This window comes from Alligator mississippiensis, chromosome 4 (genome assembly GCF_030867095.1).
Source record: "Alligator mississippiensis isolate rAllMis1 chromosome 4, rAllMis1, whole genome shotgun sequence".
Lineage (NCBI taxonomy): Eukaryota > Metazoa > Chordata > Crocodylia > Alligatoridae > Alligator > Alligator mississippiensis.
Window position 1 is genome coordinate 168,722,920 of NC_081827.1, and position 24,270 is coordinate 168,747,189.

Sequence of the window (24,270 nt, forward strand, 5' to 3'; positions counted from 1 at the left end):
CATCAATTCGGTAGACTCTAGATCACTTCCTTATGAAAGCTTGCATTTATCTCACTATAACAAAGGGGGAGATTTGAGTTTTGAAGTTTTCTTCTCAACTATCAACTCTTTGCATATAAGCACTGTGATTTTTAATTTAAAGATGTGAAGACTAAAATATTGTTCTGATCAAGGAGAAATTAAGTAATCCCAGTAGCCAACTCTATCTTTAAGTTCACTACCAACTTTAATTCACTAAGCAGTCACTAAAAGTCTTGCTGGCATACAATATTCCAGAGTTGGAACTCAAATACAGAAAATTTCTCTTTTTTGAATCTCATCCATGTTGGACTTACATCCATTAACTTCACATAAAACAAATCACAAGAAATAAAAGTCAACCCTTGGGGGGGGGGGGAGGGGAAGGGGGGGGGGGCAGAGCAGTACAGGACAGAAAATTACACCAAACATATGCTTAGCCAGGAGTAGTCAAAATTTCTTAACCCCTTAGCTGCAAACCCAAAATCTTGACATGTCTAAGACCCACAGAACACAAAACTTTCAAAATGTGTTTGCTCCAGAGTCAATCTGTGCAGTGTTGCACTATTCCTTCAGGACCTGCCCAGGGCTCTCAAATTATAATTTGTCCATTCTTATGCTAAACTAATAAACTCTTGGGGATAGAGACCATCTTTTTACCTGTTTCTTTGTACAATACCCAGCACAAAGGGGTCCTGATACTCAACTAGGGCTTTGAGATGCTATGGTAATGCAAACAAGAGTATACAGGTATTAAAAATTAATTGCATATTCAGCTTCCTTCAACAACCAATATCATCTACAACCCTTCCTTATAATGCAATCTATAAAATTAGCAGTTTAAATTTTTCTTCAAGTGTAGATAAACCATGTAAGGTCATCCTTGACACAAGCAACCTTCTTTCAAAATATTTATGCAGATTGTAGGTATGAATCCATTGTCTGAGACTTAAATAACAGACCTATTTGAAGTTTCACTGCTGGCATGGTAATATAAGAATTAATTTTTTTTTAGTTCTTGCTACCTTAGGATATTATGGTTCAGACTGACTGAAAAAGATTTTTCTGTTTCAATTTAAAAGAAATTGCCCAAACTGCATGGACAGCACATATTTTTTTAGTAAAAGCAGTTAAGCTATGTTTGTCACATAATATTCAGTTCGATTCAGCATTTAAGCAAACTGGCCAGCGTGTATAACATCAAATGCCACACAGGAAAAGTTATCTGTTTGTTTAGTAGCTTCCAGCTTGAAAAAGATTCTTTTCCTGCAAAACAAAACATGGTAATCCACTCCTTTTCCATTTGTTCCACTGAAGGCAATCCCACCTCTGTATGTACATTAACAGTCAGAAGCAGTTAAGTCTCAGTCTTTCAGTTATAGCAGCAATTAGCAGGTGCTATGCATCCTGGGGCAACTGGATTTGCAAAGAGTTTACAGGTGGCGAACCACTGCACGTGCAGCACTTTTTAAGATAGTGTCTCAATTCCACAAGAGCCGAGTATTTATGGAGGTAACCACAATCAGAGCAGGCATATGGTTTTCCTAGTTTTTTATCCATGTGTTATGGGCTCATTAGACATTCTATGTAGCCACATAAATAGCCAAGTAAAACATTATAATAATACCAGTCAGAACAATATGGCCAAACAACCAAGTTGCTCTCTTTTGAACTCACCAAATTTGTAACCAATTAGAAAAAAAACCCTCTCTTCTTAGTCAGCCACAACTTTGATGGTTACCTTACTACATTTAAACTTGCATTGTATTTTAAAAGGTTATCCAAAATTCAGACTAGTATATCTAACTATTCTAAATTAGCAACCCCTGATTCAAAGGAAAGCAGTCATAACCCCTTTCATTTAATATAAAAGAGGAAAAAAAGTATCAATCAAAAATAAGCCTTTATTATTTATTTGTGCTAGTGTTCTGAGAAGCTGATGGATCACTCAACCTTGGGCCAAGTCTGCAGGCAATTGAAAAGAAAGATTTTCTTTGATTTAGATCACAATGAATTTTTTTCAAAACCTTTCAGAATTCCCCTGTGAACTGTGACCCGCTGATTGAAAAAAATCACTAGTTATTTTCAGTATACATAACAGAAACTCCCTAATTCATGCTAATCGTTGGGTTACCCACTAAATTAGATAATTTAAGAATTAGTATGGTTACCCAACAAGCACAATAAAAATACAAGCAAAATAAAAGACATTTTTATTTCACAGTGGTGACTTAATTAAAATACCCAGCATACTAATAAGTGCGCTGCAGTACATTTTTGTAAGAGTAATGAAGTCTTAATAAATTCTCACTACAGTTCTGCACTATGAAATCTTCAAGTGATGAGGCCACTTTTCTGAGAGTTATGAAGTGTTTGATTAAAAAAGCTAATTAAAAACTGCCTAGTTTCTGCTTCTAAGCACCTTTGTATTGAAATATTTTACTGAAATTTCAATTTCAGGGCACATGAAAAAGTACCAAAGCTTCAATGTATTTGGTCATTTTGGAGCATACTGACCTGAAATGAAAGAATGACATACAAGAGTTTTCACTGTAATTAGTAGAAAAGACTTTGATACAAGTTGTGTCATGTCGGTATGTAGTAATGAAGTTATAATAATACTGTTCCTCTTCAATACAACTCATAATTATGAAGTGCTTTCACAGAAACTTAGTCACTCACTTATAAGTGTAAATATCTCAGCTATTTTACACATGAAAACCAGTCCCTCCCCCCCTACCAAAACCAAACCAAACCAAACCAATATCACAGAAGAAGCAGTACACTAATTTCTACCATCAGGAAGATCCAGATGCACTGGGTACTGATTGTCCTTGGATTTCTGCACGCAAGCAAGATAACGAATATTAAACCAAGCTGGCCGTATCTGTAGTCTGTTGATGTAGCAGGGGGATGGAGCAAGATGGTCTGTGCAACTAACAGTCTGTTACCTGTTTGATTCAAGATGTGTTAACTTAAAAAAACAACAAAAAAACCCCCAAAAACCCACACTCTGAACACTTTACTTCCTGTAGATACTGCAAACATTAATACAAATAAGACTTAAAATAACAGTTATAATTATCAGATAGTTTACTATGTGCATCTGACAAACTTTAAGACTCTAGTGTAAATCTGCCAGCACTGTACATTGTTGCAAGACCATTCATCATAAAAGAATTCAAGAGAATGTACTCTGATTACCTGAGATAACTGTTTTTAGCAATGTGTTTTCTCTTAAAGCTCTTACAGTGTTTATGACCAGACCTTCCCATCAAGTCACGCGAGAGGTTAGATACTAAACGATGATAATGTGTAAAGGCTTTGTGGCATTGTGGTTTGCATGCTGGTTAAATGAAATGCAAGCTACACATTTGGCCATCTCCATCACAAATGGATCAGTCTAAATTCCATTCCAAGCTAGCACATGTATATGTAAAGAAAATCACCATCAACAGTGGCATGAATTGGCACTAACCAGTGATTTTGCAAGGGATTTTGAAGGCAAAGAACTCAACTGAGAACAAAGAGGGATCTAGTCTCTTAAACTAGACATTGTCCTTGAGGTGTATTTAACAGGGTAGGAGAAGGACGCTTCAATACAAAGAATATTCTCCGCAGCGTCAGATCTTTCAAGAACACACTAAATTCACAAACAAAAGAAGAGAAAGTGAAACCTCCACGCTGCTTTTGGTCTGATAAGCATATTATACAATACTGTTATATTCCTATTCACATTTCAAATAAAATTGTCTTTTTATATTTTAAATTTAGCACATCATAGAAGCTAAGTTTTAGACTATTCCAAAATATTGCAATTATTGTTAGTTAATAGTTATGCAGACTCAGTCAGAGCCCTTTACATGCTTCATAACTAAAGCGCTACCAACCCCCACCCCCCAAAAAATCTGGCCAACTCAGCAGGCAATGTATTTGCTCTTTGAAGCTGGCCATTTTCCTACTCAAGTATTTAACATTCTAATGTGAAAAGTCAAGCAGACTAAACACATCCAATTCCAGAAAAAGATATAGTGACCTAAAACAAGAATCTAGCAAAATAATAAAAAACCTGGATATCTTCTTACACAGCATCCATAAGTTTTAGAGGTTACTTCCCAGTCTGTGAAGAAAGTCTCCACCACTGTGCATCTGGGACCTTCTGTGGACTTTTTCCTTAAGTAAAAATGTGTAAGAGTTTGCCATTTAAGAACTGGGCAGTATCATTATCCCTTGGTCTTTGACATGCTGGCAGCTGGTTTTTCTTTGCTTTTAGTCTTACTTTTAGATAACACCTCAGTGTGTTAAGATAATTTGGCTACAGCCACCATAAAATCTTGAAGTAAATTCTAGCCCACTGTGGTTCATATTCTGAAGTGCAAAGTCTAGAAATGCATGCAGAATCAGACTGCTATCTACACAAATATCTAGCGCAAGTCTCCATTAATTCAAAGTCCTAGATAATAGACTTTGTACACTAGATGGTCTATTAAGTCAGCAATAGATCTGGCACTTTCCTGTTTATAAAAAAAAAACAACAGAATGCCAGAATGTATAAGTTTTTGTCACTTAGAAAAACAAAAACCCAAAACCTGTAAATTTAAATTAAGCTACTTGGACTGCACTCAGGAAGCAAAGCTAATAAGATACTTGTGAAAAGTGCCACACTTGAGCACACTTGATACCAACTGCAAAGACAGCTTACTAACCAATCATAACAAACATAACTCCATTGGTTACAGTGGGAAAGACTGGTATAGTCAAGTTGTATAAATGTCTCTATTCTACCTGTTTTTTTCAGCCACTCATCTCTACCCAAGGGTAGTTATTTGAAAAAATATTGGTCAATATTATTTCTGTGGATGAGTGGGGGGGGAAAAAAAAAAAAGCCTTCTACAATTTAAAAAAAAAAAGTTTCTTCCCCCCCCCCAAAAGTGCTCCACAGCTTAGAAAGTGAGAGGTCAGATGTAGAAAGTTATCTTCTCCCAGGGCTGCAGAAAGCTCTAGTGGCACTGTGTTGGGTGGGGAAGAGGGGATGGAGGAATGGGGGCAGGATCCATCCACTCAGAAGGTCCACATCCCTTAAGCTTCACACTGCACGAGATGTCAATGCAGAAGTTCCAATAAATTTACCCTTGCCCACGGTTGGTGGTAACAGGAATCTTGGCAACAGAGATGAACAGTGGCAACTACAGCAGGGAGGCATGAGACTGTCCACAATACAAGCAATCTTGTAAGAGGGAGGTCCAGAGCACAGTGGAGGCAGCAAGAGCCAGGTTTAACTTTTCTCTGGCTCTGGCTCTGCATCTGTCATTGTTTTATGTGGCAAAGATCAAAAACCTTTAAATCTGGTAGCAACTGCAGGAGGGGTTAACCTGGCTCCTGGAGGTGACACCCTTTCATAGCAGTGTCCAAGGTAGACTTAGGATTTTCAGAAGGGGGATGGCAGGTAGTGTGGCACCTCAGACATTACACAACACATTCTTCACCAGTTAAAGAGAACTAAGAGACTTTACTAATATGTCATTTGAAGATCAAAGCAACAATAAATATAACTACGGGTTTCCCTCACTTTATGCGAACTTTGTATGTGCAAATTCACTCTTATGCAATGATCCTTTTTATACCAAAAATTAATTATATGCAACATAAATTCTCTCTTATGCGATTGGTGTGGTCAGCTGCTTTGTGCAGTGCACTGTGGGAGTGACATGCACCAAAATAGTCTCCTGTGTGGAACTGCGCTCCTCACTCATGGTCTGCGATGTGTTTCTGTAGTTGCCATTCACATTATGATAGTGCCCTGTGCTTGTGTGTACTGTGTGTTGTTAGTGAGTACCAAGATCGTCTTGCAGATGTGGTAGAAATGGATCTGGGAGTCAGTACAGTCGAGGTCTTGGAATGTATCCCTATTTGTTACTTTGTAAAGTGGGTTTCCTTTATGTGAATTTGTGTTATGCGCCGTTTTCCAGGAACGTACATACAGCATAAAGCAAGGGAAACCGGTATAGGAATTCACACTACTTTGCTACAGCATATATAAAGTAAAAAAAAAACAAACAAAACCTAAGCGAAGTCAAAAGATATTGTATTATTAGTTCTGTAATCCTTATAGTTAAATGGGGCATCTCAGATTCATAAAACTAAACCTAGTCTTCTGGAGCATCTTTACACTGGCTCCAATAGTTCCCTGTCAGTCATTTCTACACCTAAGTTATACTACCACATGCGAGTTAAGGTTTTCAGCTAAAGCTAAAAAACAGTCTGTGAGAGTTTGAAATGGAAGAGAGATATTACGAGGAATGGCTAACAGCAAAATTGCAGATGAAAGGATAATTTGAATAGCAAAACATCAAGACCATTAAAAAGAGAAAAGGTTGTTAACACCTGTGGAGTGGAGAGAGATTAACAGGAATCCCAGAGATAAATGAGCCATGAAGTCAATTGACTCCCTCAGCACTGCCTGAATAGAAATGCTGCTGCCCCTCCCAGGCTGTTGGTTTTAAAGTTTGGGTGGAGCAGGAATTAAAGGGGGATGCAACTGCACCCCTCCAGACTCTGCCCTGGAAGTATTCTGCCTCCACTCCACTTGGCTACTGAGAAGAGGAATTTCATGGGGGATGCAACTGCCTTCCCACCCTCCCTCTCCTGTATGTATATATCCATACACATGACATTAACTTCCTGGTTATTGTCCCCCAACTGCAGTTGCTCTGGCCACAGTGGAAGGGCTTTCTCGCTGTGGCTTGGAGAGCCCTAGCAAGAGCAGGACCTCAGACTGCTCTGGCAACACTGCGGGTGCAGTCTGCCAGGGCCAGAGAGGGTGCAATCCACCAACCAATTTGAGTCTGACATTCACAAATACAATTTAAATACAAATAGGAATTCACAAACACAAGCAGATTCCTTTACTATCTAATCAGACCTACCAGTCTTTAGAATGTGCCTTTAAGCAAGTATATATACATTGCATTTAACAATTTGATGCTTTTATCTATCTAACCTATTATGAAGTTTCAACCAAGCCAAACTAAATGAGCTAAAATACACCGACTAGAAGCTAAGTTTACTGGACAGAAATGGAGGTTTTCTAAACTGTCACAATATTCTGAATTCTATTAGCCTGAACTGGTATTTTACTTGCACAATTCTATCACAGAGGTTCTCAACCTTTATAGATTCAAGGGACCCCTCAGAAAATGCCAGCTTTTATTTTTCACTCAGTTTTTTACTATGGAAAAATTATACAGCAATTTTTCTGTTGCAAAGACAGACCCCAACAGGTGAGAAAGGTTGTAACATTATGGGTTCTTACTTGAAACGTGGGTTTCTGTCATAAATCATGTTTGCATATCTAACAATGCTAACATTTTTGTGGCATCCTGTGGCACCCTGAAAGAATCTCGGCACCCTAGTTGAGAAGTACTGCTATATCATTTGATGGAACTATCTGAGATAGAATTATTATTACTGTCTTGAGTTTTTTACTTCCTTGGATTTATATTGGATTTCTGTTTCAGTCTTCTTGTTCTGGGCCCAAACTGTATTTAGAACCAATTACTAGTATATGAACAAAATACTGAAGAGGCTCCATATCTTTTTTTTTTTTCTTTTATGGTTCCAATTCTTTGACATTAATTAGATCAAGCCAACTTACTGAGACAGTAGTGCCATCCTATTTGTCAAGTCCCACTGAAATGCCTTTCAATTTGCTTTTGTGAGTTTAGTGCACCTCTGCAGAATCCCTTGTTGCATTTGCTGTTTTGATCAAAAGTCCTTCTCTTCTTCACTTTAAATTTCAACACTTATGGCAAGAGCATAAAATGCAGTTTTCCTGCAGAGCTCCAAAAGAAAGTATATTGATTCTCTCCCCCTCCTTTTTTTTAAATTCACTAACCATCCATCCATCATACCCATTTAGTGACTGGGAAAAGTTTCTGGAGTTTCTACAATGCACTTCAAGTCTGTGTTAAGTGTTACACATTTTAGAGGGTTAATTTACAGTATCTGTACCAGAAACATTCATTGTCCTGTTCTCATTTGTTGCTATTTAAAAGAAAATGGCAACTATCTCCTTTTTCATACTTCTCTCTATTCTACCCTCTTTTTTATGCTTCTCTCTCTATTCTGAATCAAATCTTGAGAAACCTGAACAAAGCATTTAGTGATCTCCTTTTCAGATATAGAATTAACAGCATTAAGTACATACACATTTCTCTCTTGCATGAAGATTTGCATTCATCTATGGTGTTACTAATTTTCAAACTACCATTCTGCACCAAAAAAAATCAATGCTAGTACTTTACTTCTTCCTATCTCTTTGATTACCACTTCACTGCACCTTCAAACAGTGGGCTTGCAAAGTAAAAATTATATGTATGAATAAAACAAGTACTTTAATAGTTTAAAATGCTTATTTTGTGCTTCACTGAAGACAATGCTGCTAGTGTAAGAGAAGGCTGCAACTTTTTTATCAAGTTTAAGTCTCTCTCTTTCAGTTGTTTTTATAGCATAATCACCAATTGATCTTTGTCATTTATGACTTGTCATGTGAACAAATGCTGCTCCTGAATAAACTTAATTTTGAACTGCTGGAAGGCCTAGAACACAGTGCTAATGATTGTGTGTACATTTTATCTGTTCTTTCTTTCCATAGATATATGCTTAAATAATGTGAACCTCAAAAACTAGAAGAAACTATTTTTTACTTTTTGAGGAGTAGAAACTCTTATTACTTGATGTTTACATTAAAAAAAAAAAGTGTTTTATACCTCCACCATACTCAATTTCTTGTTTCCTACATCTACCTTTAACTTCAGGTCAAAGAAACAATAACTGCTCATCTTAAAGTATCAACAAGCTTTCATACTTTGTACAATTAGAATTAGGGGGGAAGTGTAGCGCATTAAACCCTCTGAAGACCGAAATAACAAAAATTAGCTATGCAGAGAACCATCTTAACAAATTATCTGTTTCTTTCCAGTTTTTAATTGCTATCAAAATAAGTCCCAATAATTCGCAAACACCACACTTCTTCAAATATGTGACAATAAATGTTTTACCCACTAGCTTGCCCTACCCTCCAATGACTACACATTCCTCTTTATTTCTAAGTTTCTAAATAATTCTGTAACTTGCTTAAAATTCCTGTTAGTGAAAAGAAAGTATGTTGATATTCTTATCATGTTGACAGTTAATGCTTTCATTATATGTGGCAAAAGAGATTGTTTCTAATATCAAATAGTTTAAAATGTTATGAATACATAAATACTTCAGAGCAGGGGTGCTCAACTTTTTGTCCCAAGGGCCAGACAACTGGCACGGGCCATGTCTGTGGGTGGATCAAGCCCTAGGGCCTGATACTCCCCCTTCCCGCATGCCAGGATTGGGTCCCAGTGGCCAGCACTGCCCTTTCCCGCACCATGCACACTGCTCAAGTGCCAGATCTGATATCCAGGGCTCTCCATGCATCCAGAGATTTGGCAGTAGGGCAGCAATGCCACTCACTGCTCCCCTGCTGCCAAATTTCCAGACCCATAAGCCCCAAAAGCTGGATTTGGCCCACAGGCTAGATCTTGATCACCCCTACTTTAGAGGATTACAAATATCCAAAAAAATAAGAGATCAAAAAAAGGCTTTAAAAATGTCAGAACATCTATTTTCCACAAACCTAACAGGGAAACCATGATAAAAATATCTTTCAAAAGTAAATAAAAATGCTGCTTTCCTTAAAGAACAAAAAAGCATTTTCTAAAATGAGGGTGATTCAAATAATTAGTTTTGATTACGTGACCTCAGCCATTTTCTAGATTCACATTTTCATTAAAGTTAGAAACCAATTATTATGACTATAAAAAATAAAATTCAAGTACATCTATTGCAGCATTATCTGCCCAACTTTAAGAGCTTGAAACAGAAATTCTTGTGGTTCATCTAATCCCACGTATTTCAACAGATGGCAATGATGACTTTACTTATAAACGCAAATTTAAAAAAAAATAGGAGAGGAAGTATTTTAAGAAGATATATACTCTTATTTCCAAAGTTAATGATTCTTCTTCCTGCCGTGTGTGTACATGCAACGGATCGGTTGGGGACTAGAAGGCATAAAAATGAAGGGACTGTCTACAGAGGGAAATGTACAGGTAACTATACCAGCATAACATTTTATTTGAATACTCTTAATCCAAAATAAAACTGCCTTCTTTCAGTTTAGCTACTACTACTTTGGAAATGGTGTAAGATAAATAAGAAGATAGAGAATGATACTAATAAAGTTACGACTGAAAATGTACATGTTAAGTCTTTAATAACCATGGTAAGCCAGAAAGGGATGCCAATTAAATCCTTCTTCACAAAAATGAAACAAAGTTTTGAAAGCAGTGGGCAAAGCTCTCAGCAGTCCTACTGCACAACAGTGAGGCAAAGCGCCTCCTACTACCACTGAAGCCTCCCAGATCTGGCCCATGAGCTATGCAATGCCAGGCCCTGCACCTAGATAATTTTAACTTTGCAATCAGGAACCAACTTATAACATACCCCATATGCACAACGGCTTGCAACAGGCACGCAACTGCTGTCTGCAGTTTTTAACTATACCATCTTTTCCTTGTTTATCATATACTGCAGGGTTGGGCAAGATCTGGCCCACTAAGGGATTCTACCCAGCCCATGGTGGGTTCCTCAGCCCTGTACAGCCCAGGAAGGGGGCAGGGGGGCTGTACAGCCTGGGCCAGTCTTGCTGCCCCCAGGCATGTGGTAGGAAAAGGGTGGTGGAGTGACCGGAGATGGCTTCCCAGCAGCCCGCATGGCAGCAGATCACTCTGCCTGGCTGTTACTGCCAGTCTGCCTTGCACCCACCACTGGGGGGAGGTGGAACAGGCATGGTGACCAGCACAGAACCCACTTCGCTCATGCTCAACTGGATGGATAGGATGGGGATATAGGCATGTGGGGAATGGCAGCCAGGGGCGGAGCCGGGATCACAGGGTGGTGACAGCCTGGGGCCTGGATACAGCCAAGATCTGCTCCCCACAAATCCCTGCCTATGGAACCGGCACCTGTCACAGGGATGTGCAAGCAGCAGATTATGGCTGTGCCCTGGGGCCATGCCCTGGGGCCCCGCCCTGGCCATGCACGGTCACTGCCCCATGACCCTGGCCTTGCCCACCCACCTGCATATCCCACTCCCAGATGTCAAGCTTTGTCCACCTGCAGTCCCATCCCATTTGCCTGGCTGAGCACACCCTACCCACAGGGATCCTGGACCCGTCTGTAAAATTCCCTTCAACTGCTCTATGCAGTTATATTGCTGAGAGTACAAGGGTTCTCAGCCTTTTTAAACTCAAGGGACCTCAGAAAACGGCAGCTCTCAGCTTTCACTCACTTCTTGCTTATGGGAAAATAATGGAGCAAATCTGTTGCAAAGAACTCAGAAAGATCACAACAGATCAGAATGTTTTTGACATTACAAATTCCTGTTTGAAATCTCTGGGTTTTATCTTGGGACCTATGTACATGTCTGCAGACCTAACAGTGCTAATATTGCACAACCCCCTTAAAAGGCATCCTACAGTGCCGTAACTTAAAGCTTTAGTTTAAATCTGTTGGTAGCCTCGCAACCATTATCTCTCTGAATACTGGTCATATAGCACTTTTAGCTAGCACGATGGTTAAAGCAGCATGATGGGCCGCATATCTATGCTTGAGTTATCACCAATGGAGTTGTAGTCTTTGTAGCTACGGTGGGAAGTTTTAGTAGTCTAGTGTTGACAAGGTCCGAATGTGCTGATATGCAACTGTGCCACTGTCATTGTTTCTCCTCATACAATGTCACAATGCTCCTGCAAGCTTTTAATGACCGTGTTGTGCAGTAAATCCTATGTTTCTTAGGTCTTTCTTGTTTGGAGCTACTATAGCTTCTGCAGCTTTATATATGCACATGTTTCATGTCCCAAAGTGCAATGCAAATGTAAGGCTTTACTTGTTTCAAAAAACAAAAGTGTATTTATTCAATGCATCCTTCAGTTTGACAAGACACATTACTGTATACATGCAAAATGTTATATAGTTGACATTACATTAAAAAGTGAAAACTTGGACAAACAACTAGGAAGGAGTAGAACTGCATTGCTCGGGCATGCAGGGATGAAGTCAGGAAGGCCACAACGCAATTGGAGTTGCAGCTAGTAAGGGATCTGAAGGATTTCTACAAGTATGCCAGTAGCAAGAGGAGGATCAGGAAAAATGTGGGTCGCTTACTGAATGGGAGAGGCAACCTAGTGACAGAGGATGCAGAAAAGGCTGAAGTGCTCAATGCCTTTTCACCTCAATCTTCACAGGCAAGGTCAGCTCCCAGACTACTGCACTGGGCAGCACAGTTTGGGGAGGAGGTAAGCAGTCAAAAGTGGCAAAAGGACAGGTTAGGGACTATTTAGAAAAGTTGGACATATATAAATCCATGGGGCCAGATGGGATGGACCCAAGGGTGCTGAAGGAGTTCGCTGATGTGACTGCAGAGCCACTGGCCACCATCTTTGAAAAATCATGGCAATCAGAAGAGGACCCAGATGATTGGAAAAGGGCAAACATAGTGCCCATATTTAAGAAAGGGGAAAAGAAGGATCCAGGGAACTACAGACCAGTCAGCCGCACCCCAGTCCCTGGAAAAATCATGGAGCAGATCCTCAAGGAATCCACTTCTAAGCGCCCAGAGGAGAAGGTGGTGATCAGGAATAGTCAGCATGGAATCACCAAGGGCAAGTCATACCTGACCAACCACATTGCCTTCTATGACAAGGTGATTGGCTCTGTGGATGCGGGTAGATCAGTGGATGTGGTGTACAGTACTTTGATTTTAGCATGGCTTTTGAGACGTTCTCCTGCAACATTCTCACAGGTAAGATAAGGAAGTATGGGCTGGATGAATGGACTGTAATGTGGTTAGAAAACTGGCTGAAGCATCAAGCTCAGAGGGTAGTAATCAATGGTTCGAAGTCTAGTTAGCAGCCGGGATCAAGTGGAGTGCACCAGGGGTCGGTCCTGGGACTGGTTTCGTTCAAGGTCTTCATCAACAACCTGGAAGATGGCACAGAGTGCACCCTCAGCAAGTTTGCAGATGAGACCAAGCTGGGGAGAGTAGTTAATTACACTGAAGGGTAGGGCTAGGATTCAGTGACTTAGACAAATTGGAGAATTGTGCCAAAAGAAGTCTCATGAGGTTCCACAAGGACAAGTGCAAAGTTCTGAACTTCGGACAGCCAATCCCATGCACCAGAACAGGCTGGGGATTGACTGGCTGGGCAGCAGGTCTGCAGACAAGGACCTGGGGATTACAATGGATAATAAGCTGAATGAGCCAACAGTGTGCCCTTGTTGCCAAGAAGGCTACAGCATCCTGAGCTGCATTGGTATAAGTACTGACAGAAGGTCAAGGGAAATGATTATTTCACTTTATTCAGCATTTGTGAGGCCACATCTGGAGTACTGTGTTCAGTTTTAGACTCCATACTACAGAAAGGATATGGACAAATTGGAGAGAATCCAGTGGAGGGCAACAAAAATGGTGAGGGGACTGGGGCATGTGACTTGTGAGGAGAAGCTGAGGGAACTGAGCTTATTTAGTCTACAGAAGAGAAGACAGAGAGGATTTAATAGCAGCCTTCAACTACCTGAAGGGGGGTTTGAAAAAGGATGGAACTAAACTGTTGTCAGTGGTGAGAGATGACAGAACAAGGAGCAATGGTCTCAAGTTGCAACAAGGGAAGTTTAGGTTAGATATTAGGAAGAATTTTCTCACTAGAAGGGTAATAAAACACTGGAACAGGTTATCCAGAGAGGTTGTGGAGTTTCCATCCTTGGAGGTTTTTAAGACCCAGCTAGATAATGCTTTGGCTGGGAAGATCTAGTTGGGGATGGTCCTGCTTTGAGTAGGGAGTTCAACTAAATGACCTCCTGAGGTCCTTTCCAATTCCAATTTTCTGTGATTTCAAAGAAGTTTGTTTCAGCACCTCTGCAATAGCAAACCACAGTTCACACAAATCTTGGCTCTACAGACTTGTATAGCAAGTATTATGAATCAGATCATCACAATGTACCATGCATATTATAGCAATTGGAGGGCAATTTTTGTGGGGACATGTCAAACAGCTACGCTGGCTGGTATAAAGCTAATGCAGCAGGCACACTGTCCATTTACAAAAGTTCATAACAACCTTCAGATGCTGGACCTGTGCCATTTGCTAGTGTAAACACAGCTATATATCATCTGTCTAGTGGTATAATGGTTACAGCAAACTTTCTGGGTTCTATTCCCCATTATTTCACTAACATGCAATGACCTTGGGCAACTTTCCTCATCACTGTGTCTTGGTGCACCTATGTGCAAGATGAGGATAATGCACATCTGCAGTTTTTCCATCAGTGTTGTGTTAAGCACTGTTCACAAAATGCTTTTATCAGATCACTGGACTGAAGGGGCTATATAAGCAAACAGAATTAATTTCACTGGTTAAGATAGTCAGGTTTTTTTTCATAGTGACTGACAGGTTTGTTCCTTGGACTAGCAAGTATTATTAGATGAAGGCTTTAGAACCTATGCTTTTCAATAAAACAAATTAGAGGTACACAGCAGTCACTGTTTTATTACAAGACATAGGGGTCTGATGAGTTAATGCATTTTTGTCCTTGTCTATAATTTCAGAAATCAGGTCCATACACAATAGCTTGCCTTTTCATTATGCAAGTTTAGTGAAAATTGTGAGCACTGAATGCAAATCCCATCCAAAGCAAGTCTCCAGAAAGACGTAATTAACAACGATCTGCATCCTATCACAATGCTGTATTATAAGAAGTCTAGCGTATTACAGGTGCCATTCCATTGTGAAAATAGTGCTGAAACCAGCTATGTATTACCCACGCACAAATCCTTTCTTGGACTAAATCTCTTGGAATCTGAGATGAGTTGACAGGTTTTACCACAAAGAGAAAACATAAGGAATAGAGGGATGACAGTATGCTGATGCCATAAGGATGTCTAGAACAAATATCACAAGAGATAAGGTTCTCTTTGGGCAATACCTTTGGACCAACTGTATAGTTGGGATAGACTTAACAGTGATATTGGTTTTATGGCACGTTATAAACTACCCGATTCCTAAATTCTTCCCACACAAGAAAGGTGAGACTGACCCTCCTTCCTTTTGACAGATCCTGATCTCCCAGTAATCAGCTTCCTTTCTTCTGCTAATTGTCTGCTAACCCAGAATTCCCCTCCAGCAAACTTTTTTACTATGCTGTGCTGCCTTTCCTTCCTCAGACCTGCTGAATTATGTTTTACATTTGAAAGCTTGTCTAACTCGATCCCAATTATGTAGTAGGCCTGATAAAAAGATATCAACCTAAGAAATCCTTACCTCTCACAATTCCTGAACCATCACAGCTACAATATCAGACTAACACAGTAAGATTCCTTCACTAAGTGAATCGTTACTGCACTTTTACAAAAATAGAAGAGCCCGAGGAACTAACTGGAACCAAGGATAGCTGGTTTTTATTTTGTGACATGGTATAATTCTTAAGGAATATAAAACAAAAATAGAAAAATGTCAGAAATGCAAGTAGTAAAGTTCATATAATTGGATATTTTTAAATATAGATTACACAAGAACATTTGTCTTTGGCTGACTTCCTATTTAATAGATGCCCTACACACAATAGTTCTGTAGGAACTGAGAAACATCGGTAATCAGGTTAACACACAGTAAGTGTGCAATATCTATGCTTATTTTAACAAGTAATTTGCCGTCTTTGTTAATCACTAACATTTACACTTGGTACCTCATGTTATTTGACTTCAGACACAACTCTTGTTAAACTATATCTGTGCTACAGCACCCATCTCACCACATGAGCACTGAACCACTGAACAGGCTTAAATAAGCACTGCCTGCGCCTAACTGTAGGACTTGGAGCAGGTTTTTATTGTCTACAACATCAATATTAGCCAGCCATAGCACCAGCAAAATTCCTGCAAGCTCTATGCACCTGCAAGATTCAGCTATACTCCAAGTCAAATATTTGCAACTTTGTGTGTGTGACATTCAATGAAGGTATGCAGGTCAATGACGACTAGCACATACATTTTTAAGTATAAAATGACAGCTTGTGTAAAATTACGAACAATCTGTACTACTTTAGCCTACTTGATCACACCTTTCTCTGTATTCTTCCTCTCTCTTGACTACAGCAGATATTTTTCCAGAAAGATTTCTAGCCAAAAGAAAGATTCAGCATTTGGGAAGAAACAAAACTGATAAGACTGCTTGACAGGTTTCATCACAGCTGTCAGCAAGGATCCCAATACTGTTAATGCAAGACCTTAAATCTCCTTGTCAAGAAAAGTATAGCAGTCATCTTCAATTCTAAAGGACTGTATCAAATTTTTTAAAAGTACTACTTGGCAGCCTCTCAAACATTCAGCACAAAGGACTTGCGTGCATAATGCAAAGCAGTTGATTGTTTAGATTTTTTGGGGTGAACAATCAGAAGTCTTGGATATACATTGTTCACAAAGTACTTTATTCTAATTATTTATTTACTGCATTTTAACATAAAAAGCAAGCCCAACCTCCTACTGACAAACTTGTTTCATATATTCCATTTCTAACAGCACTTTCATGTTTAAAGAATAAAATTTGGAAATTTAGAAGTAAAAGTGCAAACGAGCTGCAGAAACACTGCATAAGTTTTGGCTGTTGCTTCGCATGGCTTAAAACCAAGTACTTCTCCTGAGTGAAAACTATTGGCCTGAAACCTCCTCAGGGAAGGGTGTCTGAAAGTGTCAAGGAAACTAATGCAAGCTGTTTGTACTAATGAGTTTGAGCTGCTGGCACCACAGCTACCTCAAGAGTTTCACTCCCTGTGCAATTGTTTTCTGGGGTGGAAGAGAGGTGGGGGGAGCAATTTAAATCTTCAATTTAAGATCATTTAATTTTTCTAAGGCTTCATAAATTTACTTGGAAAGCTCAGGCTAATGCAAGTTTAGGTTACATTTCATTACGAACCAAATTATATTTTCATTTTAATCGCAAATACAGATAATGTGCATTTGACTTTGACAAGACTGCTGTAAGCATAAAACCAAGATCTTTAAAATCAAGGTCTGAACACCTTAAGGGCTAAAAAGAGGTATGTAACTTTATTCTCATTAACTTACCTACCTAAAAGTCACATGTGTTGTAATAGTTTGGGAGCCCAATATTTGTTTAATCAAAGCCGTAGAAGTTTAAAAAAACTGCCACTGCAATGCAAAACTGAAATGTTGTTATTGTATCAAAAATCTAAATAACATTGCTGTGAGCTGTCTCGTACTGATAACCCAGCATTTTCAATAAGACGAGCCTCAAGTTATATTTCTAGGCCCATATTTAGGCACCTAACACTATACCGGCTCTCTCAAAGAACCCAAGTAAAAATTTTGGAATGCAAGTCACATTGATTTTATAATATTTTTTGTCCAGGGCTTGTAGTTTAGTTTGGTTGAAATACTTCAGTTTTCTTGATTGTGGAATTTCAATATATTGTTATGGCTGTATTAGCTGCAAATATAGCACAGTATATCTACTTAAACCAGTGGTTCTCAACCTTTTTAGCCTCAAGGAACTCCTTGTTAGGCTCAAGGCACTCTTCCAAAAATGCCAGCTCTTCATTTTCATTCATGTTGTGACTATGGAATATTAATACAGCTATTTTTCTATTGCAAAGAACTCAAGAAATACCACAACAGGTGAGATTTCTTTTTCATGCTATGGATTCTTATTTCATCATTGGGTTTATGTTATGACTCACACTTGCACATCTCACAATGCTAACATTACATCAATCCTGCAGCAACCCTGTAGGGATAGCAAGGGACCCTGGTTGAGAATCAATGACTTCAACATTTGAAGCCGTGCTCTTATAGTAAGAATCTTAGTGATGCTCTAGTCTTAGCTTTCAGTAGAGGGGAACACTCTCACTGTGAAACTTTTGGCAAAATCTCTATGTAAAACTGGACATTTAACAGTTAGAAAGTTAATTAAAGACACAAAACATCTGCATTATCAATGGAAGATTACTGAAGCAGGGAGGGTAGCAGACAACTAGCAATATGTAAACAAACAAGTCAACATTTCTGAATGCGCTTTAAATACAAATTGCATTATTTAAAAAAAAAGTTAGGTTTTTTTTCCCTACTCTCTCTTCCAGGAAAAAAGTCAATTTCTGAGTCCTGCAGGAAGACATCTGTTCTCACAACAGAACACATTATACAATCAGCTGTTCTGTGCTGTGGGAATTTAACCAGGTAGGTAAATCATTTAGAAACAGTTTTGTAACATTAGGCCAAAGTAGTAGATTGCCATAAACATTACCTACATGCTTTCTTGTGTATAGGCATGTTATATGGCACCATATAAAAGGTAGGCCATTATGACGTGCGGTTTTGGAATCACCTTAAATATTTGTGTTCCTCTCTCGTAAATGTACCATCCACACGCTACTCTTCAATTAGACATTCATATATAAAAGATGACATTAAGGATGAAAGACATATTGTTTATTAAAGTCTATCCAGTTTAGATGCGTGTACTAGCTCTTTCTACGCAAGCTCTTCTTGCTCTAAATAGGGCAACTCATAACAAAGTATATTTACAAATCTTTCAACAGAAAGAATTCCCTATAAATATTTGATATGCACACAAATTTTTGCACTTTTAGGTACAAAGGCTCATTTCCAATTACAGTCTGGTATTTTCACATTTCTCACACACTGAAGCTGATGCAACAAAAGCAGATTCTCCAGACACCCTGCATTAGTAGAAAGAAATTGAGAGATTGTCCTTAAAATCTAGCTAATGTTGCTGAAGCAGAGAACCTGGCACAGAGAATGTACAATCACAAAAGATATTAGATGATGTATTTTTCCCCACCAGTATCAAATCAGAAAACACTGCTACTTACTTCAGAAGGCCATTTAAAACAGGTGAACAGTAGCCTAAAAATGCAACTGAAGTAATATCTGAAATATCTACATGACTTGGGTCCTCTTTATAAAACATTATTAAAACTGCTTTATGCTGCAGATTTATTTTTCCTTGGAATCATCTTCACTAATGTGTCAGACCTCAGGTTATTTTTTCAAGTCAGTGCTGAAGTTGATAGCTGGACTAGTTCAAATTGCTAGAACAGTTATTATAAGATCCAAAAAATTAAGTATTTTCTAACAGCTCCCCTTCTTCCAGCTACTGCATTTAACTGCTTAATTATAAATGCCCATAAACCTATCTCCGTTATTTCACACTTCATCATATCAATGGTATAGTTCTTCCAAAAAACCTTTGAAACTTCTTTCTTTCGTTATCTACATCACTTCTCGCTTAGAATGTAAATGTATTCTGTATCTGTACTGCCTTGTCACCATCCAAGTTTGACTGTAAACTGCCTCAGGCAGGAATTGGATTCTTCCTTTTTTCATACAGTACCAAGAGCATAGTAAATATTTGATTAAACTGCACAAATGGACAAAGAGAGAGAGCACCCGTGAGGAGCAGCAAAAAGAAGGAAACGGCTCTAGAAACAGGGTACCAAGATGAAGACTAGAACCACATGAGATGTTCGAAGCAGAAAGGAATTATTTGTTTACAAAAAGTCAGCCAGTAAAAGGACATAAAAATACAGCACTTTCTACATGAGCTCCCCAAACCTCACAGTCCTTTTCCCATGATGGGCTCTATGATCCCACCCCAACCTGACACATATTCAAGTTCACACACACCTGGGATACGGACCTCGACCCTGAGCACACAAAGCTAACCTCTCCATTGATAATCCCGACACAGGCAGTCCAAGCCCTGACAAATCAAGGTGCATCAGCCCATCCTTTGCAAACCTCACACGCTTGCACGTTAGAGCATCTCCTGTAGTCAGCGGGCCGAGACCCACACACGCCCGCACCACTCTCCCGCTGCACCGCCAGCGCAGGCACCGCTGTCAACAAAGCGTGTGCCAGTTGCCATCCCCAGGACAATAAGGCTCAGGTCACCCTCTGGAAAGCAGACCCCGCGGAGCAGAGACGCACAGACATCCCCTCGGCACGGATGTGCCTCGCCCCCCGGGCACCGGCTCGCACAGGTAAGGCGCGAAGGGAGAGAGGCAGGACGGCGGCGGCACCATCCGCACCCCCAAGGCAGCTCCCGAGACACATAATGGGGAGGGAGAGAAGGAGGGGGTGGTTTCACCTCGCACAGCAGCAGGACACGCAACCCCTGACAGCCCCGGCCGCCCCCCGCCCGCGCAGGCCGGGCCTAGCGCTGCCCCAGGCCGCGGGGGGCGGCCGCGCTCCCGCTCGCACTCACCAGGCCGAGCCGCTCCGAGGCGCCGCCGCCGCCGCCGTCCATGCCGGGCGGGCGGGGGGGCGGGGGGAGGGCGGCCGGGGCCCTCCCTTCCTCCCTCCGCGCGGCCGCCGCGGCCCTCGAGTAGCCGCCGCCGCCTCAGGCCCAGGCCCAGGCCCCGCCGCCGCCGCCGGACGCGGCTCGCGCTCCCCCCAACCGCCGCCGCAGCGCTACGTGGCCGCCGCAGCCAGTCTCGCGACTCCGGCTCGAGCGCGAGCGCGAGCGGGGAGGGGAGGGGGGAGGGGGCGGGGGAGGGGAGCGAGGTGCGGAGAGGGGGCGCGCAAGGCGCCTCGCGCCGCCTTTTCGGCCTGTCGCGCGCGCAGCCCCATAGGCTAGAAGGGAGGGACCGGGGGGGAGGGGTGGGGATGGAACGGTGGGGGGGTGGGGGCTGGGGGAGGAAAGGATGGAGGCGGCGCATGCGCGGTGGAGCGGGCCGGTGGTTGGCCGCCGGGTGAAGTTGGCGAAGGCCGGCAGGGCTCAGGTGAGGCGTGCAGGTGCGCATGCGTGAGGGGGCGGGCACAGGTGGCAAGGTGTGAGCAGCGGGCTCTGTGCTGCTGTCGTCTCCTTCCTTGCTCAGCCCCGTCTAGCTCGGGCAAGGGGCTGAGGTGCGAGTGATCCCCAGCCTGCCTCAGTTCCCTTCTGTAGTGCCAGGGAGAGCTGGCTTTCCTTCCGGTCAGTGGGGCTGGGTGAGCTGCAGCAGTGCGGTGGCTAACCTAAGTCCACACTTGTTGTCTTGGCTCCGAGTAAAAGCTGGCCAGCCCCTGGGTGGGTCATTCATGGTTTAAGTGTGGAGGTTTAAGTTAGTACTAACCCACCTGCCTGCTGGCTTCTTGGCAGGTGGTGTGAAAGATTAAGTCTGTAGCATGATGCCAATGCTGCCCTATTTTCTTGTTCAAGTCAAAGGCTTGTTGTGTTGCAGAACCTGGAAGGGGAAGGGACGGAGCGTGAACATACAGGTGGAAGGAAAGCTGGCCGGATCAAAGGGCTGGAAGCTAAGAGCTTTCCTTTAGCTCTGCTGCTGATCTGCTGATGGCACTAGACAAATCCTTTCAGCTTTTTATAAGTGGCTTCCTATCCATGAAGTGGGGATACTGTTGATGCACCCTGTGTTCTGGCAGAATGGTGCAGGGTAATGCACTTTGAAGGTAAGTGCTTGATATTAGTACAAGCTCAGGGACTGCCCCACCTCTGCACTAGGTGTTTTTCCTGCTACAGCATTTGAAGTGGTTTGTGGCCAGGGAGAGTGCTGTGAGATCCTGTTAAGGGTGCTGCACAATATTAGTATTGTCAGGTGTGCAAACACCTACACATCATTCACAAGATAAACCCAGAGATTTCAAATAGGAATCCATGGTGTCAAAACCATTCTAACAGCTGTGCACTTTCTGAGTTCTGTGCAACAGAAAAAATGCTCTATTAGTTTTTCCCATAACCCAAAAATGAGCAAAAACTAAGAGCTGGCATTTTCCGAGGGCTGCCTTGAGTCTAAAAAGGTTGAAAACCATTAGTCTCGTGCTTAAAGCAGCAGACATTAGGAGCCGAGACTTCTGTAATCTGTTCACAGCTACCAGCCTCTTGCTGTATGACTTTGGCAGGTTGCTTTAACTTCTCTGGGCTTCAGTTTTGCTCTTGGTAAAATAATGATAGTAGACTTGTGCCAGCTTGTTTTGAGGCTAAAGTGATGTTTATAAAATCATTGAAATCTTGGGGTGGAAGTACAGTAAAAGTGCAACATACAGTAGTATGAATGGCACAAAATTATTTATCTACCTCACTGGAACCTTGTAAACCTTAGCAAAAACTGAGACATGGGGAACTTGTATGATTTACTCAATTCACTGTCTGTTAAAAATAAAACTTAGAAATCTTGACTGCTTCTCTAACCTCTGGTTCTTGGCTTGTCTGGTATGAGGCTGTTTTCTTCCAGATCCTGTCTAGTTCTTTTGCTCTCCAGCGGCACTGCATCTAGAAGCTGTGGAGACTGCTTCATGGCCTCAAAAAACACTGCTTTTCTTGCTCCAGAGCAAGTGCTGGGTGGAAGGAGCAGGAGTTTCATTGTGGTGGCAGGAAGGGCTAGAGTGAGAATATTATAAAAAAAAAAAAAAAATAGTGTTGGAAGGGATCTAGTCCAAACCCTTGCTTGAGACAGGACCCATCCCTGTCTAACCCAAGTGTTTGTGTAACCTGCTCTTAAGTACTTCCAAGGAGGGTGAATCCACAACCTACCTGGGTAGCCTGCATTAGTGCTTAACCACCTTCATAGTAAGAAAGTTTTTTTTTCTAATATCCAACTTATATTATAGCACAGAAAATTTAAAACTGTTACTCCTTGTTACTCTTTGTCCTGTTCTCTGTGGTCACAAAGAAGAGTCTGTCACTATTCTCGCTATATCTACCATTTCAATATTTGAATAAATATTTCAATATTAATTAACCCCCCCCAGTTTTCTCCAAATAATCATGGCTTTTCAAATCTCTCCTTGTAAATTCAGATTCCCTGGCTAATAATCATTGTGGTTGCTCTCTGAAGTGCAGTGGCTTAGACTGGAGAGAGTACTCCAGGTTGGGCCTTGCCAACCCCAGAGAGAGTGGAAGAATAATTTCCCATGACTTAATGGAAGATGGAGCAAGGTAACATGTTAGAAACTAACTGGTTCAAAGGGGCATGGGCTTTCAGAAGCTACAGTCTACTTTATCAGATGCTATGAATGAACTGGCAGGAAAAAAAATATATAGAAGGGAAAGGGACACAGGAAGGGAATGCTGCTAAGATGGGTAATTAGTTCAGATAATCAAGACGGTTAACACATGACAGCTGACAGCTAGTCCAGGTAATGGGATAAGAATCCATAATCCCAGTTGATTTGCAAGTGATACTCGTGTTTATACATCCCACTGTCCTGTTGGCCTTTACTGTTGTGCTGTGGGCACACTGTTCAGCTTGTGGTCTGTTATTACTCCCAGGTCCTTTTCTGCAATACTTCAGCCCAGCCGGTTGTTTCCCAGTCTCTATTTTGTATATATATGATTGTTTCATCCAAAGTACAGGATTTTGCATGTATCCTTATTAAATTTCATTTGATTGATTTCATACCATTTCTCCAACTTATCAAAGTCTTTTTGAATCCTAAATCCTGCCCTCCAGAGTGTCTGCAACTCTACTCTGCCTGATGTCATCTGCAAATTTGCTATCTGTGCATTCAATCCCATGTTCCAAATTCTTAATAAAGATATTAGACAGTAGCCTGCAGCATTCCTCTTTCCTGTTGCTGCTGATTCAGCCCTGTTCTCCAGCTAACGTTGGCTGATTTCTAGTGATTTGGGACTTTCTTCTTTGCCTTCCCACAGTTGCTGAGTTATGACCCAGGGACTGTCCCTTCTGCCTCCCCTGAGACTTGCATCTCATGCAAAGAGCAACATGGGTCCTGGATTGTCCCCTCCCTGTTTCCTTCGGTTTGTTTCTTGCACCACCTTCTTTGGCAGCTAAGAGTCTGTAAACTGTGGTTTTGAGGTTCCTCAACTAACTCCTTCTGTATGTAAATTACTTGCAAATAAATTTGACCTGCTCACAGTTTGTATAAGGTTAACATCTGAGTCAGACTCTTCTTGCAGGGTGAGAGCAGAAACAATCTAAAATCTTCCTGATTAAAAGAAAGGGGCAGGGCAAGTCAGAGAGCCCCAGTGGGGGAAATGGGCATAGAAGTCAGGTGTGTTGACTTGCCTCACCCTTGCAACCCCCAACATAGTGGCATGGGAAAGAAGCATAGCAGATGTACTTTGCTTCTGACAACCCCTAGGGAGCTATTACCAGCTGGCTCAGCTCAGA

At 41.2% G+C, this 24,270-nt stretch overlaps 1 protein-coding gene and 1 long non-coding RNA gene across 2 annotated transcripts in view; one reads left to right on the forward strand and one right to left on the reverse strand.

Annotated features, from left to right (window-relative positions):
- ZNF652 (zinc finger protein 652) overlaps positions 1 to 20,776 on the reverse strand; it is a 58,164-nt gene extending 37,388 nt beyond the window's left edge. The window contains exon 1 of the mRNA XM_059727046.1: positions 20,409 to 20,776. The gene's annotated coding sequence lies outside the window, so the exon portion shown is untranslated. The remainder of the gene's footprint in view (positions 1 to 20,408) is intronic.
- A 157-nt stretch (positions 20,777 to 20,933) lies between these two features.
- LOC109281981 (uncharacterized) lies at positions 20,934 to 24,031 on the forward strand. Its single transcript, XR_002088833.2, has 3 exons — positions 20,934 to 21,589; positions 22,937 to 23,075; positions 23,793 to 24,031. It is a non-coding gene; the product is annotated as an uncharacterized LOC109281981 (long non-coding RNA).
- Positions 24,032 to 24,270: the final 239 nt, after the last annotated feature.